The sequence below is a fragment of the Oxyura jamaicensis genome, chromosome 2, assembly GCF_011077185.1.
Source record: "Oxyura jamaicensis isolate SHBP4307 breed ruddy duck chromosome 2, BPBGC_Ojam_1.0, whole genome shotgun sequence".
Lineage (NCBI taxonomy): Eukaryota > Metazoa > Chordata > Aves > Anseriformes > Anatidae > Oxyura > Oxyura jamaicensis.
This window is the reverse complement of record NC_048894.1, coordinates 84,948,344-84,965,825: the sequence shown is the minus strand read 5'-3', so window position 1 is coordinate 84,965,825 and position 17,482 is coordinate 84,948,344. Positions and strand designations below refer to the sequence as shown.

Here is a 17,482-nt window from a genome sequence, read left to right as displayed (position 1 = left end):
CTCAAAGAGTAAGGACACTGAGACATGTAGTTTCCTGTTAGTAAGTTTGTTTATTCTTCCAGACTGTAAAATGTCTTTATGGAAACCAGTTATGTTTCAGACATGCTACTCAAAATATTCATGTAAATATGCTCTGTAAACTGCATTTTGAAATCTGCCAGTTTGTTGGATTGTAACCCATTCAATCTGTGCTACTGTACTATTTTTTAAACCAGAATGTTGAGTAGCAACACTACATTGTGTGTTTGTAGAAATCTAAATGATCATGTGAACAGTTGTCCTTATCATCAACAAATGTACTCTTATTAGAAAAAAAATAATCTAGTTGGTAGCAGATGCCGTAATAAAGGAAGCAAACTCAAAAATTGCAGCTGTTTTGCTCTTGATGTAGCTCTGTTTGAAAAGAAGCTTTGTATATGATCATAGCTGAAAGAAAATTTTACATTGTGATAAAAATTGGCTTAACTTTTTAAAAATGCTGTAGTGGTGAAAGTAAACACCCTCCCTGAACTTCCATTGCATGTATTCCCTTATTTCACTGAAATCTGACACTTTTCTTCTAAAGCCCTACCAAAGCCACTGATAAATTCTTTCCAGCCTCCTCCAGTTCTAATGTGTTTTCTGATGATAGAGATTCAAAAACATAAAGCAAGAGGGGAAAAAGGAGAGAGAAAACTAGGATGCGTAGTTTTAAGGATTTACCACTTTTACATTCGGTTCTTACATATTTACTGAAACCAATTTGTGAATTTAATTTGTTCCCTTTAAAAAGAGGGATTTGTTTATAATGAAATGATCAACCAATTTTCATGAACAGAAACAGAACAGTGGAATACAACCTATTAGGTCTGTTCTTAAACTAGGACTTAGTTGAAGGATTTATTCAAACTTCAGAATGTTTTTGTAAAGTGCAGAAAAAGAAATCTCAAACGTGAAGGTGCTTAATCCTTCTCCTTTCTAGGTGGCAGGATCAAGTATACTTGAATCATTCCCAACAGGTACCTGCCTAACCGGTTCTTCAAAATCTGGAGATTCTGCACCCTCCCTAGGTGATGTGTTGCTGTCAGTTCTCATCTTTGATAATATCTTTAATTAATCTTCCCATAATGCAACCTAGGACTGAATGTAACTGACAGGGGATGTGAATGAGGTCCATTCCCTTCCTTTTCACAGCCTTCTGTGCACCTGAAGATTATCGCCCCCTCTCCCCACAGGTACCTCTTTGATAGAGCAAACAAGCACAGTTTCTTCCATTGTGGCTTGTAGGCCATGTTTTTTAGATCTCTGTTACTTTGTTTTCATGCTTTCACCAGTTGGTTCAGATGGTTTTCTGTAATGTTAAAACACTTTGGCAGCATTGTTTCTTGTTAAGTTCAACTTGGCATTTCAGAGGACCTTGAAATATGGTGTGATACTGCTCTTTCACCTTTGCAGTTCTGAACGTTTGTTTAAAAATCAAACTCCTGGAGCTCAGGTAGAATCAATGATTAAATCCGTTCTGTTCTCTACCAGTGCTAGACTGGAGCTGACTTCCCTGTTTAGTCGATCTGTCACCACCCCATTTTTCATACTTGAATGTAGCTACATAAACTGGCTCGCACGTAATTGAGATGCAGAAGATCTTAATTCAAAGACAGGTTCTTTCTACTCACTCCTTGCAACCAAAGTCTCGTAGAAATCTGCAGTATTGTAACTCTTTACTCCCAAAACTGAGAAAATCACATGTGGCACTTTAGAGTATTACAATTTAAAATGCTTTCCTGTTTTAAATTATTTTAGTACAAGCTAGGTGTCTGTGTAGGGTCCAAGAAAAAAAATGGCTGCAAGGCTGACACCCCTTAGTTGATTACTGGGAGGTTGGCAAGATCCCTGAAATCTCCAGCCCTGGAGTTGCAGGGAAGTATGTTGACTTGGCTCTTTTGTAAATTGTCATGCCTCTCTCTGACTCTAGGTCAGGTCTTAGTTGCAACTGCTTCTGTCTCTGTAGGTTCTTCAGTTGTCTTATTCTTTTGACTGTATAGGAATTGTCTACGACCGGCTAACATGTATTCCTGGCTGCTGTGTATTTTAATGAACTAATCATTGCCTTTCTTGCATGCTGGTATTCATATCCATTGCTTTGGATTTCCTTTTCCTCTAATGAAGTAATGAAATCTGACAGAGCCAAGAGTTGCAGCTGACGTTTCCCAGATTCATCACTTTGAATACTCAAAGCCATTCTGTAAATAATTTCACAAAGCATTCCTTTTCCTCCATCATTGGCATTTGAGGCATCTGTAGTCTTTGTCGGATATTCTTGGTAAAAGGCCTTCAAAATGCATTTTATATTCTTAAATATCATTCCATTTCCTTCTTCCGTGTCTCCGTGTGCCAATAAATTGGTATCATCTTCCATACCTCTTTCAGTCCCTGGAAGGTCCCTGAAAAGTCTATCTTCTGCTTTCTTCAAGTATTTCTTCTAAAATACATTTTTTTTACTGTGCAATCTTTCAATGAGACATTCTGCCCTATCAAAGCCAGGACTTTTGAGAACATATCATCAGTTCCTGCTGTATTCCTTTTGTATGATTACTCAGATTATTGCTTGTAAATTGTTGTATCTGATATGCTAGTCTTATTCGAAATTCATTCACCTTACTTTTTTCCACATGCCATTTTTTATATAGCCATTAATAGCTATGTAGTAAGAACCTCAAAAATGAAAATCAGTTTGCATGCTACTGCACTCTAGATAGTCAGTGCAAAGTGGGATAATTTTTTTGAAAACACTGAAAGATGAATGCTAAAGTCAAGTCCCAGTTATTCTCATTAAGGATGAGGAACTGTTCATGGAGGTGAGAGCATTTTTGCCTAGGCAAACACAACACTAGCAGGAGGCTTCTGTTGCATTCCTGTGGGCTGGGGAAATGTCATTGTGAAGCACAGTCTGTTACGTGTTCTGATACAGCATGAATGGTGGTGCACGCATAAGACTTTATGAGGGTCAGGTTCTCAAACCAAGTTCCTTCTTAGTTCTTGAATCTAACCAGAGAAAGCCCATCAGGGGCAGTAAACCTTCATTTAGTCTTGAGCATTGTACATGAACATCCCTGCAGGGTTAAAAGAGAAGGAAAAAACAAAACAACAACAACAAAAAAAAACGGCAATATTAACTTTAAAAAAGGGAGCTATGCTAAAGTCAGGAAGCTGAATGAAAACAGCATTTAGGAGACAAACCGAAAACTGAAGAGGTAGGAAGGAGACATGGAGACAATTTAAGCTACCACGTGAGAGTCTTAGAGGACAATTATAGTATTTATTTAAAAGATTGTAAATAGCCCCAGAAAGAATTTTTTTTTTTTTTTTTAAAAAAAAAAGGAAAGAAAGAAAGAAAAAGAGATTGTTTGGAAAAGTACAGGTACTCTGACACAAATGAAATGACCATCTAGCCCAGTATTTTATTGCTAGACGGTAGTTTATGACTATGAAATGGAAAATGCACTGTTATACATATGGTGGTACTTCTCCAATAATCTGAGAACAAGGAAATTGGTGGTTCACTTACTTTATGAACCAGAATTAATGTTGTTGCATTTAAGTGCTTGATGAATTTTCCATGCCTGAATTTGCCTAGTCTATTTTTTGAGACAGTGTAAATTTCTGATGTTCACAAGTTCTGTGGTGTGCTTTTTCAGCTCAACTGCATATGGTGTGAAAAATCATTTCCTGTTGTTTGTTTTAGTCATTGCCTAGGTACTTTTATTTGATGCCCAATGAAGTCAGTCTCAAATAGGTATACAGCCACTTTAGACTTTTAGGCTTTAGACTATTTTAAAGTTTCTTCTTCCTTGCTGCTGCCACCGTTGGCTTTTTCAAATTCAGCCATTAGAAATCATTAAGTGACTGCTCAAGCAGTAAGGCACAAGTAAGTCTGTGGCAGGACCCAGTCACGGGTCAAGATGAAAACAAGGAGATAGCTTACCAGTACTGTCCTGGACAAAACAGATTAGTATAGAATCATAGAATATCCTGAGTTGGAAGGGACCCATAAGGATCGAGGCCACCTCCTAGCCCCACACTGTCTACCACAAAATTCAGACTATGTGACTAAGTGCACAGTCCAAACGCTTCTTAAACTCTGACAGGCTTGGTGCCGTGACTATGTCCCTGGGGAGCCTGTTCCAGTGCGCAACAACCCTTTCAGTGATTAACCTCATCCTGATATACAGCCTGAACCTCCCCTGTCTCAGCTTGACTCCAGGTCCTATCACTGGTCACTAAAGAGAACTGATCAGCTCCTGCCTCTCCACTCCCCCTCGTGAGGAAGATGTAGACGGCGATGAGGTCTCCCCTCAGCCTCCTCTTTTCCAGGCTGAACAGGCCCAGTGACCTCAGACACTCCTCATATGTCTTCCCCTTTAGGCCCTTCACCATCTTTGTAGCCCTCCTCTGGACACTCTCCAATAGTTTCACGTCCTTTCCCTGCAACTTAATGTGAGGAAAAGTAATCTGTTGCCAACTAACATAGCTTGGGGTAGTGAGAAGCAGAAAAGCTAGACATTAAAACAATGCCTTTGCTCCCACCTTTCCCAGGGTCAACTTCTCTCCTTAAGTCCTGCAGCACAGGGGTACAGCAGGGTTCAGGAGCTCCTGCTACTTCCTCCTCACAGATTTCCTCTGCTCCAGCACGGACTCTCCATGGGCATCAGGCATATCCACCTGCTCTGGTGCGGGTGCTTCTTGGGTGGCCATGAACATCTGCCCCACCATGGAGCTGTTCCTCCTCTGACCCTGGTGTTCCCCCTGCTGTTTCCTTCCCGCTCTCCCTGCCTGGCATTTTCTGCTGGTATTTTCTCTTGTATGTTTTCCCAGAGATGCTGCCACCTTTGACTGTCTCAGCTGTGTCCTGCAGTGGGTCTGTTGTAGAGCTGCTGACCTCTTCCCACAGAGGCCAACCCTGCCGCTCCCCAGCTACCAAACCCCTGCCACCGATGTCCAATACAAACATAGTTCTCACTGAAGAGAAGTGGGAACATAGTGGCTGACAACGGTAGAGAAAGCTGGGCAGGAGCTCTTGGAAAAAGCTGGTAGGCAGGCTGTGTTGTGCTGGCCTCCATCTCCTACACCTCTCTACAGCTGTTCACAGTCCACTGTTCTGATTGCAGTGAATAACTTTGTATCGTCAGAAAAATTGGTCCTGACAGTTGTTCCTTTTTTTTAAAGCCTCTTATTCTGTGATATTAATTAGTGTGACCTTCTCCAATTCGTACCTCAGAATCAGTCATTTTGCATCTCTCTGATCTCCTCTTGTTGGCGTGGTAGGAATGACACAACTTCATCTAGCTTGCTTTCTGCTCTGGGTGTTAAAATCTTTTGTTTCCACTCCTCAGAGCAAGTTGCTTCTCCAGAACTTTTTTGCATGACTTTTAATGACTTTAAAACTCTTGTCTATTTTCTGCATTTGGAAAGAATGGCAGTTTTTGGAAGACTGCCTTTATCCAATAGCAGATATGGTCCTTGAGAAATACAGAAATTATAAATGAGATCTTTTAGACTGTCAGAGTAGATCCTGATACCTGCCTTCCATCCCAACTCCATGCTATATGGGGTACTGCAGTATTTTGAGTATGAGAGGACTGGGGGAAAAGAGGAGTATAATTTGGCTTTGTTAAATTCCCTTTGCTTTATGGCTTTTGGGTATGAGTCAGTCTGTCACAGGTACCTTTAACAATGCCCTTTACAGCATCGAAAGGAACCCTTGGGCTGCCCAGGGCTGATATGCTTCAACAAATGGGGCTACATTTCTTTTTTTAATTAATTAAAGGAAAAAAAAAAAACAAGTCTAGTGCTCACAGGGATTATGTGCAGCTGTAATGCAATCCATGCTGACAACACTCTAAAAACACAATTACAGTAAATAGGTTTAGTCCAGATGACTAACTCCTCATCTGTGATTTTGCAATTTAGAGGCTGCTGGACTAAGTCTGTCTGTGAAAAATGGAATATTTAATAATAGCTCAATTTCTCTGTATGTTTACAAACAAAAATTGGACTGCTAGTCTTCCTTCCTTTTAAGATAACTCTTCCAGGTTGTTTTAAAACTCTTCTTTACGTAGTGGCCATATGTTAAGACTGAACATTTGTTTTCTGGTATCATAGGGAAAACAAGTATGTTCAGCTTGTGATCACAGTTATAAAATAGAAGATGGAAATGTTAGTGTGACTTTTATTGTGACATACAAATACTCTGCAAATATGTCCAAGGACGTCTATTATTGTTCTAGCAAGATAATATCAGCAAAGCCACAAGCTTTTGTTTTACTTTTTACAATTTCTTTTTTCTATCTGAGACTGTAATCTTGTGTTGCTCCATTAATATCTGCCTTTCTAATGAGAGTTGATTGCTTATCTTTTGGGTGTTCTGTAACAGACTTTCTCTCCATTTTGTTCATTTTACGTAAAGCCATTTTTTGTGTATAGCTAATTTTTCTTCCCCATATGTATTTTCCAGAGTTGTTGTAATTTAATGCACGCATCTTCAATGAGTTTGAGGAACAAATGATATGTCATAACCCAATTTAGAATCAGTAGCATATGAATAGCATATTGCCATTAGCTGAAGTCCTGTCCCATTAATTTTTGCATATAAAATGCAATTAAATATTATTGTTGTTAACGTTTTTGTCCAAGCTCTGTGCAAAGATTGTCAGTGATGCTAACAGACTATCATTACAAAGCTGTGCAATGCTATAAATAGAACTTGAAATCAGTACATTTTACTATTAGCTGAATTCCCATTAATTTTTGCATGTAAAATGCAATTAAATATTATTGTTGTTGTCAATGTTTTTGTCCAAGCTCCGTACAAGGATTCTCAGTGATGCCAACAGACTATCATTACAAGGCTGTGCAACGCTATAAATAGATATGCTATAACTTACGTAAATCACTGTACCACAGATTCTCCCTAATTTTCTTCATTCAGGTAAAGTTATTATCCAGCCCATCAAAGATATTAGCATGCTGTTGCATAGCATACATTAGCTTTTTAAAGATATGACTGGCTGAAGGTGGATTGGTTAACAAGTGTGAATACTGTGAATGAAGATGCATCTAAGAGAAAAGAAAGTGGCAGCACCATAGTTTAATGAATGTGTTTAATGCATCTGGAATGAGAACACACGTATGCAGCAGATGAAGCTCGGAGAACTCTGACATCTCAGTAGAACTGCAGGTTTTGGGGGTGCCTTAAAATGCAGTTGGATACAGGATCTGCAACATTCATGATTTATTGTCAGAGGCAGACTTGAAAAAAATCAAGTCAGCTTGATGTTTGTTGAAACTCAGGTAAAAATTTTTAAAAAGTGTGGTTTTGAATATGTGTAGGAAAACTGAGCAGCCATCCATTTTGAGGAAGAGAATTACTTTTCCAGCTTATGGCACAAATGGAGAAGCCATGTGATAAGCCTCTGCTAGTCATAGTGGTGATTTATAGTGATTTTTAGGAGGAAAAAAAAAAAAAAGCATTTTATACTAGTAGGAATAAACTAAGTGATCAGAGTCTCAGAGACAAAGCGAAAAATCCAACACTGGAAATGTCTAAGGACTTCAGTCCTTCTGGGACCTTACATTGGCAACGAGGCAGGATAACTAGATAACTAAACTGTGGACTGTAGAGAGCCTTGAAAGACAGGGTGGGCTTGAAATAGCTGGAGGGAGCTGAAGGAGCAGCCCCAACATGTGCCGCTACTTAAAGCATATTGAAAGCTTTTTTTTGAAAGAGATTGAATGTCCTTTCAGTCTCCAAAACTGCATTGAAATGTGGCCCTTTTCACTGACAGTGCTGTAAAAATCAAAGTCTTAATAGCACCAAAGAGTTTTCCATCCTCTCCAGGTGTCACCAGATGCTTAAGGTTGACTCTGATCCTGGCAGTGTTATATGGGGTCTCTCAAACCCTGTTTCAGAAAGCTTCAAGTTGATTGTGAATTGATCTGCTAGTTCAGTCACAGATATTCTGCAGATGTAAAAGTGTGTTAACCTTTGTGTGTAGAAAGGGCCAACCATTTGGTCTTTGAAAGTAGTTGACCAGAGTTCTCTCAAGTAGCTAATGGTACTCGTTTCTACATTCTCCTCTTAGCCGTTGTGGCTTCTTTGTCTTTATATCCCCTCTTCAAATAATTTGGTAGTAGAAATCAAAGAATCATAGAATATCCCGAGTTGGAAGGGACCCATAAGGATCATCAAGTCCAGCTCCTGGCACCGCACAGGTCCACCCAAAAGTTCAGACCACGTTACTAAGTGCACAGTCCAATCTCTTCCTGAATTTAGACAGGCTCGGTGAAGTGACTACTTCACTGGGAGCCTGTTCCAGTGCGCAACCACCCTCTCGGTGAAGAACCTCTTCCTGATCTCCAGGAATACTCTTCAACTTCTCGTGGGAGCTCTTCTGTCATGGCTAGTCACTGTCATTGTCTAGCATCTTGCATTTCTTGTAGTTAGAGAGGAGCCCCATAGCTCCTGTATTCAAAGAGAGAACTCTTGCACTTGTCTTGAGCATAAGCACAGGGTCTACTTACCTCTGTCTTTTTTTAAGTGACTAGCTGTCTGCCTCACTTTCCAGCCATAGCATCTGAAACTTTCTTTCACTTTTCTCCTAAAATATCACAACTGTTCATTTACCTGCAATGAGACGCTTATGTCTTGCTTGAGAGGAAGAATCAGTGAATAGTGTAACTTTGAAAAATTTAGCTGTTGTTGACAAATTGACTATATCATTTCTGGAATGCTCATCACTTCAAGTTCTTCAGTACAGTGGTTTGTCTTAAATGATGCTGGAATTTCAGCCTGTTAGTATGGGTAGGTAATAAAATACCTTTTTAAAAAGAAGCAAGGAAAATAAGATTACTGGTAGAATATGATGCAAAGTTTTCATTCTGTGGAAGTATATGTTTGAGTTGGTCAGGTGCTTAGCCTAACCTTGATGAATGAGTCAGTCTCTTTAGTCTGAAAAGCCTATGTATTTAAACAAATCTCTCAGCTGCCCTCTGAAAAGGCTTTTATTTTGTGAGGTTAATGTGGCATTGGAAACAGTCTGGCATCAGCTGCAGAGTGAGTGCAGTGACAGCTGCTTCTGAGTTAACATGGGTGCAGGGCAGTTTACCTCTCAATGAGAGATTTAGTTTGCCTTTTGATTTAATTTTGATTTCATGATGTTAGTCTCGGCTTTAAGAAGTTTGAAAAATACTGATTTAAGGCATATTCTCAAATCTACGCCATTTGAACTTGCAAGTTGTTATGCAGTACTTAATATTTGTGGTCTATAAAATTCCAAAGCTGCGCACTAGTTCAGAAAGGTATCTCTGGTCATGCCTTAAACAACCTTAAGTTATGCACTCTTGTAAGTCATGTTGAGTGAATTTATGTGGCTGTAGATACAGAAGATAAGTGCATGTAAAAATGAATAGTAGAAGTCCTAGGGGACTAGGCTGTGTTGTGTAGCTTGCCCACCTCATCTTCTTGGAATTAAAATGTGAATAATCAAACACAAGAAAGCTACTTTCACTCCACCTTTGAAAGCAAAGTATTAATTTGGTTGGTTCTAGGCTAACTGGTTGTTATCAATCACAGGGGAAAAAGAAAAAAAGGGAAAGAAAGGCATTCAGTGGAATCCATTCTTAATGTTTAATACCTTGTTTTTATGAATGCAAATGGGTAATAGTCCTGTAAAATAACTGCAAGAACATTTGAATTTTTCCTTAAATGAAAGGGGACATTGAGTAATTTGTAAAATTTAAAAATATATATTTTTGATCTCTTTGGAAAAGTAAATTAGCATTGAAAGAAGAAATGTTCCTGCAAGTTTAGAAGCAATGACTAGAAAGAAGCAGAAAGCATGTTTTTAACTGTGCAGGAATGAACGGATTCATCTTTTTCAGAGTAAGCTTGTGTTCTGGAACTATGCCATATGATTTCCTATAGTAAGCATAATAAATACTTTTTTAAGCTTCTGCATTCATTGTGAATGAAAAGTGCCCTATGTTTATGGAAGACTCATTACAGGATTTATCTCAAGGTGAAGTGTGAGAAGAAGAGGTCAAGGAATAAATGGAATAAATAAAATAAGCAGTAATAAATCCTCATATCCATGTATTCATCTGAGAGATATAAAGAAATGTAGCTGAAATGCTGCTGCTGCTGCTACCTGTTGCGTGCAGTGTCTCGCTCACCAAGAGTTGTGGGCAGAGCTCCGTGGGGGCAAGGGGACTACAGACTTCGGAACCCCATCTCTGCTTTGGGCTTGTGGCTGCAAGTAGAATATAACATTAATGCTCATGTGGACAAGGGTGATAAGTTCAAGAAGTATCAAGACAGCTTTTGTAGGGAAAAAAAAAAAAAAAAAAAAATTCTCTGAAGGTTTCAGTGATCCTGCGCATGATGGATACTGACTGCCTAGATTTCTGGAAGTTAAGATCCCTTACAAAAGGATCCTGAGGAAAGTAAGCAGGGGACAGGACAAATGTCTTTGTATGATCAAGGATTTCAAATTCCTTAGTTCTCCTCTCTGAGAAATTTTAAAAGTATATATACATTCACAAAAATCTCTCTGTCCCTTTTATTTTCTTTTATGCTCAGATTATTTTTTAAGAAGTAGCTTTCTGCATTTGTCAAGAAAGTAAAGATTTGAGTGAAAGTTACTTAACCATAAAATACGCACAGGTCTTAGTCACAAAAATTTGTTGTAGGAGCATGTACCCCCAGCGTGTAGAGGGTTAGTCGTAGAAGTGCTTTAGTGTTGCATAGTATGCCACAGTATGGAGATCTGTCAGCTTTTACAGTGAGCTTTATGCTACTGCAGATAAAGCTGGAAATACATTTGATTTGTTTTGATTTCAATTTGTGTATAAAATAAATCCTGAGTATGTAACTTTGCAGATGGTAGCTTATGCACATTTCTAGAACATGAAAAGAATACTGAAGGAAGTATATTTTTTCTTGAATTCATGAAGTGCAGGAATGCTGCTTTGTTTCTTGCTTTATAGTAGCCAGATAAATTTGTTTGTGAAATAACATGGATATTGAGGGTAGGGCCAATTGTTACGGTAAATTCAACAGCAGGCATTTTCCTTGCTTCTTCATAGAAAATGTTTCTGGCTATTGCTTAAAAATAACCTTATTTACTACTACATCTTGCAGTATAGTTTGGGCCCCAAATGCAAAGCAGCTTGGGCTCTAACTTTTCAGGGCATTTCGTACTTCCTTGTTGACCATTTTAAAAAAAATGCATCAGATTTACGTAACTTAGGTATTTTAAATCTGGCCCGCAGGCACCACCATTTTTCCTTTCTGTCTAGTGTAAGTAAACCTCCTACATAACGTTGAAGAAACATTATTTGTTGCTGGTCTTCCAGTTCTTCGTGGGCTATATTTTATTCCTGTTTACTCCCTTCTTCTGCATTGAAAGTAGAAACATGAAAATAGTGTATTCCATATGCTATCTAATTGCTGTCCCACTTGAAGGGAAGGTAACTGTTGTAGGTAGCAGAAACAAACATGTGAATGCAAACGTGAAGTTACAGATTCGGACAGTTAGTTGAAACTAGCATTGGAAGGTGTTATCAAAATGTCATTGTTTTTTAATTGGAGAGAAAAACAAGCTTTGAAGAAGCCATCCTGTAGGATATGAGGTGATGGGTCTGGATGGCTGTTACTGTCCTGAATGCAAGCAGTGTTTCCCTGCTTGAAGAGCTGTGGGTTCACCAAAGAAGGATGGACCAGCTGCAGTCAAACACTTTTCTGTTTTGGCACACAATTTCAGACCAGAGCCTGTTTCAGCACACAACCCAGAGCTCCAGGCTTCCTTGGAGACTTCACAAGGAAAAAGAGGAGAATATCAGAGGAACTGATCTCACACCAGCCAGATAAGATGCAGACCTCTATCTGTAAAGTGTTGAATAAGAAATGCCTTATGCAGCTGGAGTGTCATTCCCTGAATAGCAGTGGTTATGGACTACGGGATAAGCTTTTGCAGTGAAAGCTTCTTTTTTTCTAAACATGAAACAACCTTTTGCCCCCAAGTAATTTATAGAACTTGCTTATTGCAAGGGCTGCAGTCCTTGCAGGTCTTTTGTAGCTGTAAAAGCTTAACCTTGCTTGGATTGCTGAGAGTTTATTCAAACTTGACTCATACAGGCCCTAGAGCAAGATAGTTGCTGGTCTCAATAAATAAATAAAATTGGGTTTAATTACAGCACAGTTAACTTGTTTAAAATAAGTTAATTCTTCAATCAAGAAAAAATCAGAATTGCTGGTGAAACAGAGGAAACACCAAGACTTGAAAATAAATTTCTCATTGCCCTAGGAGAGCAGTTTCCTACAGCCTTCCTCTAGAAAGCCCTTCTAGTTCAACAGCTTCCAGCAGTTTCCAGCATTGAAACAACCTCAGCAAGTCCCTTCTGAGTCTCTAGGAAATCCTCCAGTCACCTTCATGCCTGGTGGATAAATATACTCTTCAGAAGTCAGTGGTACTGCATGTGCACTAAAGCACAATTGAAGAGTAAATTGAGTCCCTCAGGCTTATTAATAACAATAGTGTGTAAATAAAATAACAATAGTGTGTTAATAAAAATCAGAGAGTGTATTTTATAGCAATTCTTTCTACAAGAGGCTGTAAACATACAGAAGTATCAGTAAAAAAAATCACTAAGACGACTGGAACTGGAGCCAAATATGACAATAACCATCTTGTTACGCTAAAGATTTACATTTTCAGTTCTGCCTCCCATTCCAGGAATTATGGTTCTTCTATGCTAAGTAGTCAGCATGTGCCTGTATTGCTGAAGTTTCAGTGCTAAATAATTAATTATAATCTTGTGAATTACATGGTAAAATTTTGACAAGTATTACATATAATTGGAAAAGGATGTCTTCAAAATTATCTTCTGTTTTGCTTTCATTTTATCTGTTTGAGCAGTACAAAATCCTCCTTGTCAACGTGTTTTTCTGGTGGATAGATGTAATAAACCATGTTTTAAACTTTTCAGAATTGATCACTTTAAGGAAAGGGATGGAGTATATTGATGGTGTATGCTGGAAATTATCAGAAAGGGATTCTAGGTAAATAATTCACAAACCATTTCCAGATTTTTCAAAAAAGATCTGAAGTTATTTAAGTGCATTGATTATAGAATAGATTTAATTCATCAATGGCATATTCATCATTAAAAATATTGCTGCTCAACTCAACCAGCTGCAGCTTTGGTATTTGTTTTTACACTGTGTGTGTACTGCAGTTGTACTAGATCTTTGAAGGCCTTTTCCAACTGAATTATTCAATATTTAATTCCTATTCACACATAAAATCTGGCATCTATGTGTAAGCCAGCGTTCTGAAGGAACAGTAATAACCTGCAACTGGGAAGAATGAGACCCATTTAAAATTCCTCAGTATGTGAAGCTTTTAGCTTTCCAAGATCCTGGTCAGGGTCCCACAGAATAACTTTCCCTGTGTTGAAGGACACACAGGGGCCATCTCATCTGGGTTGTGCCTTCCATGGAAGAGAAGCAGGGAACACAGTGGCCCTTGTGCAGGAGCCTGGGATTTTGGGAATTCACCGGAGTGCTGCAGAGACAGGAGGTCTGCTCACAGACAAGCATTCTCCCTTTGGGTTAGGAGAAGAGAGGTCTCTTGGCAGAAGACTATTTTGAACATGGAGTCACTCACAGAGCATCTTGTCTAACCCCTGGATCTTCAGATAAAACATGAATATTCCTACACCTGATGACCTGTTTTCTGCAGCAGTGGTAACTGTATATCTGTAATGAGCTCCTGTTAGCAGTGGCAAGTAGTGGGGATGCAGTGGTGGATGGGGGGGATGTCAGAAATTGCTGTGTGACAGTCAAAGCTGGCTCCAGCTGCCATGGGGAACATGAAGGCAGCTGTGGAAAAAAAAGGCTTTGTGTGGAAAAACTTAGCCATTGCTTGCCAAAGCTTTTCCAACCAGAGAGACACAGTCCCTATGCCCAGACACCGAAAGAAACAAGCAGCTGGTGGAGGCTGGGGATGAGCTCTTAGGCATGGGGGGTCCTTTGCATCAAAAGGAGTACCTACAATCTGCCTGTCCCAATGGACAGCACACACCAGAGGGGGCGCACTGAGGGCAAGGGCAACAGAAGCCATTAAGCAAAGTAAGGACAGAATGGCAGAAAAAAAAAATAAAAAAAATCCCAGATTCAACCTAGATTTCCTATCTGTCACCTTGTCACAGGAATAAGGAAATTTGGGACAAAGCAGGGAGGATAGATATTTATGTGTTTGTCTTGGTGTTTATTTTGTATTTTTTTTTTCTCCACAAAAACCTGAATCAGTGACGGAAGGTTTGTTTTTGTTTGCAATAAATTAATTCAATTAAAATTCCATGTCTGTTTTACCCGTAACAAGTTCCCAAGCAAATAAAGGTGCCTCCTCGTGTTGCAGAGCTAAGCCTCTGGTGGTTTTCAGTACAGAACTGTAGGCATTGCTCCTTTCTGCTCATTTCTTGCCTGTGTGGCCTCCCCTCTCAGCTCTAATTTTTCAATCTGGATTCAGGTTTTCTCTGTGCATTGCACACGGTCCTAGTGTCTGACTTCTTGGGATCTACTTTCCCTTGGTGAGAAAGCACTTGAAAGCTAGGCATTTACCACCTCAGTCTTTGTGTGGATTAAGCCCAAAGCTTCTCTCTGCATCTTTAAATGCCTAAAACACCTTTAAAAACTACTGTACACAATCCTTTGGGAACTGTGCATGCAGTAACATTGTAAATGTTACTTAGGAGTTTTAGAAAATAAAATAAAGGTAATTCTGAAAGCTTTAACCCTTGCTATGATTTACAGAATTTAAATTCTGATTTGAGAAGTTAGGCCTTGTAATATATGTTCATGAATAGCTTTTCATATATCTGCTGTACTGTAAGTTGCTGTTTTTTTTGGTTTTTGGTTTTTCCTTGTAAGGTTCATCAAAATTAAGAGATCTATGTGTGTGTGTTTATTTTCCAGTGGGAACATAGTTTTTCATTTAAAACTTTATTTATTTAGTAAGTAGTAAATACAATTTTTAAGAGCTGCTGAGAGATTTCTACAGGATATAAATGATGTGAATAAACAAAACAAACTTTTATTCCCAACTTAAAGATACAATGCAAATCAGTACTGTTACCTTTTATTTAGATCACTGTAAGGAAAGAGAAGGTCTGTTTTATAAATGTAGTAGCAGAGTATACCCTCTGGAGATCTGCCTCTTCTATGGTTTCATCTTAGGGTGAGTCAGCTTTTTGTTCCTCAAGGCTAGAAGTGAGCCTTGAATGAACAGTGACGCTTACTGTGCTGCTCAGTAAAAAGGTGTTAAACGGTTCAGCTTACATCAGTAAAATTGGTCATCGCTGTTTCACAAGAAGTAGGACAGACAGATTTTACTGTAGGCTTCCTTTTCATTTGTATTTGAATTAAATAACTTTTTTTTTGAATTAATTCTTACGTGAATTATCTTTTCCCTCCATTTAAAGTATGGGCCAAACTGATTGTCATCTACCTCTACTCCTGATTAATCCAATTAAAAGATTTCACATTTTTTGATTCATTTTCATTGCTATCTGGCCCTATTTCTGACTGCTCATCTGACACGTTTTTAAGTGTTTATGAGCCCACAGCAGGCATGGTTGGGTGACTGATGCTTGTTTTTGATCCTTTTGTGTAGTAACTTATGTTTCATCACACAAATGTCTGGGACCCGTATGGCATCTGGTAAAATATTGGATAATTACCAGTGAAATACAGATAGAAATTCATTCTTTCATGCTTAATTGGTATTCTGCAAACAGGCTGCTAAAACATTAGCATCAGAAGTCCCAGCTTTGGGACTACAAAGTCTGAGGTGAAAACAACCTTTTTCATTCTACCTAATAGAGTGTGGAGGAGCTATGTTGTTAGTGTACTTCAAACATGATCCTGCTACTTAAGTGGAAGGTTGTTCTGTAGAAATACTTTTGCTTTCAACAACAAGGTTTGACTTTAAACTGGGCAGGTGAATAGGAAGCCTCTGTCTGTGGGGAAATGGCTGCAAAGACGCCTTCATCCTTTTTTTTTTTTTTTTTTTTTTTTTTTTTTTTTTAAATCTAACTAAAAATAAAATAAAGCTGTTCTCATCAAAATGTGAATTGAGTTTTATTTGGAGTTAAAAGGCTTTATTGTCTAAAAGGGGGAGGGGAGGGAGAACTGAAGTATTGCTTGAATACTTCAGCTGTTGCTACTATATTTGAAAAGGCAAAGAGAATGTGGGCATCTAATGATATTTGGTATTAATAGGTTGTTGACAACCATTTATAAAGATATTTTCACCACAGCATTCAAACTCTCTAGCTGAAAACTTACAGACCTACCAGGGCTAATAAACTTCATGGAGTGACAAATTTATCTTAAGCTGCTACTTCAGCTTATCCCACTGTCTGTGTTTGACTGTAACTTCCTCATGTGAACATGCCAGCCTCAGGTACTGTGGAAGGTTCTTGTAATTATATACCTCTGCAACATCTGGTGCACCCTATTCCTCGACTAGCACCCTTGCCTACTAGGTTAAGAAAGCAAAACTATATATATTTCATATATGTGCTTCCTAAATTAAGAAAGTGACTTATGAGGAAAGAACTGAATAGAATGAAAATAAGGAATAAAATTCCTTGGTCATCAAGGAGTTGGCCTAGTGCCCGTAGAATACATTTTCTTTTCTTTTTGGCATTGATTCAGGCTCTAAATGCAGTTGCAGTTGACAGCTGAGCATACTTTAGTATAAACACCTATTTACTAACTTAGTATTAGGTAGTAGTTAGTTTTGGAGTGTTTTTTAACAGTGAAAAGGTATGTATGTATATATATATACACACACACAAATATATGCATATATATACATACACATATATATATTACCTTTGACAAAGAAATGAAGGTAACTATTGCTCTGAGTCTTCAATGGCTTTTTGCCTCTTGGATTGCACAGAAATTGTGTATAAGATATGGCATTTCTTTCTGAAACATGACTGTGAATTCAAATAAGACAGTGTGCACTGCACTATGCTTATGCCAGATTCCTAATACTTTACCGTTATTAAAGACTGACATAGTAATGACTATGTTAATCTCATCAAACACATTATTTGAAGAATGCTCCCTCTGGACATTCAGCAGTGGTCTTGAGATATAAAAACCTTAAAGCAAGACTTAAGAAGATAAGGTTGAAACAAACCTTGAAATCATGTCGATTTATTAAGCAGCTGTGGCTATGTATGTCCTTATGTTCTATTTTCACTCTATTGTTTTGCTGTTTGCTGACTTGGAACAAGCAGCACATACGCTCATATTCTGAAGGTACAGTGAGCATCATCTGAAAAATTAGTCATAGAAAGTGTTCATATGCAAATGGTAATTTATGCATAAACATTAAGCATCCCCTAAGTTCCTTGAAGGAATTTGTCTTTG

At 38.4% G+C, this 17,482-nt stretch overlaps 1 protein-coding gene across 2 annotated transcripts in view; it reads left to right on the top strand.

Moving 5' to 3' along the window:
• ADCY2 (adenylate cyclase 2) overlaps window positions 1-17,482 on the top strand; it is a 205,666-nt gene that overhangs the window by 106,414 nt on the left and 81,770 nt on the right. The gene's annotated exons all lie outside the window — the stretch shown is intronic.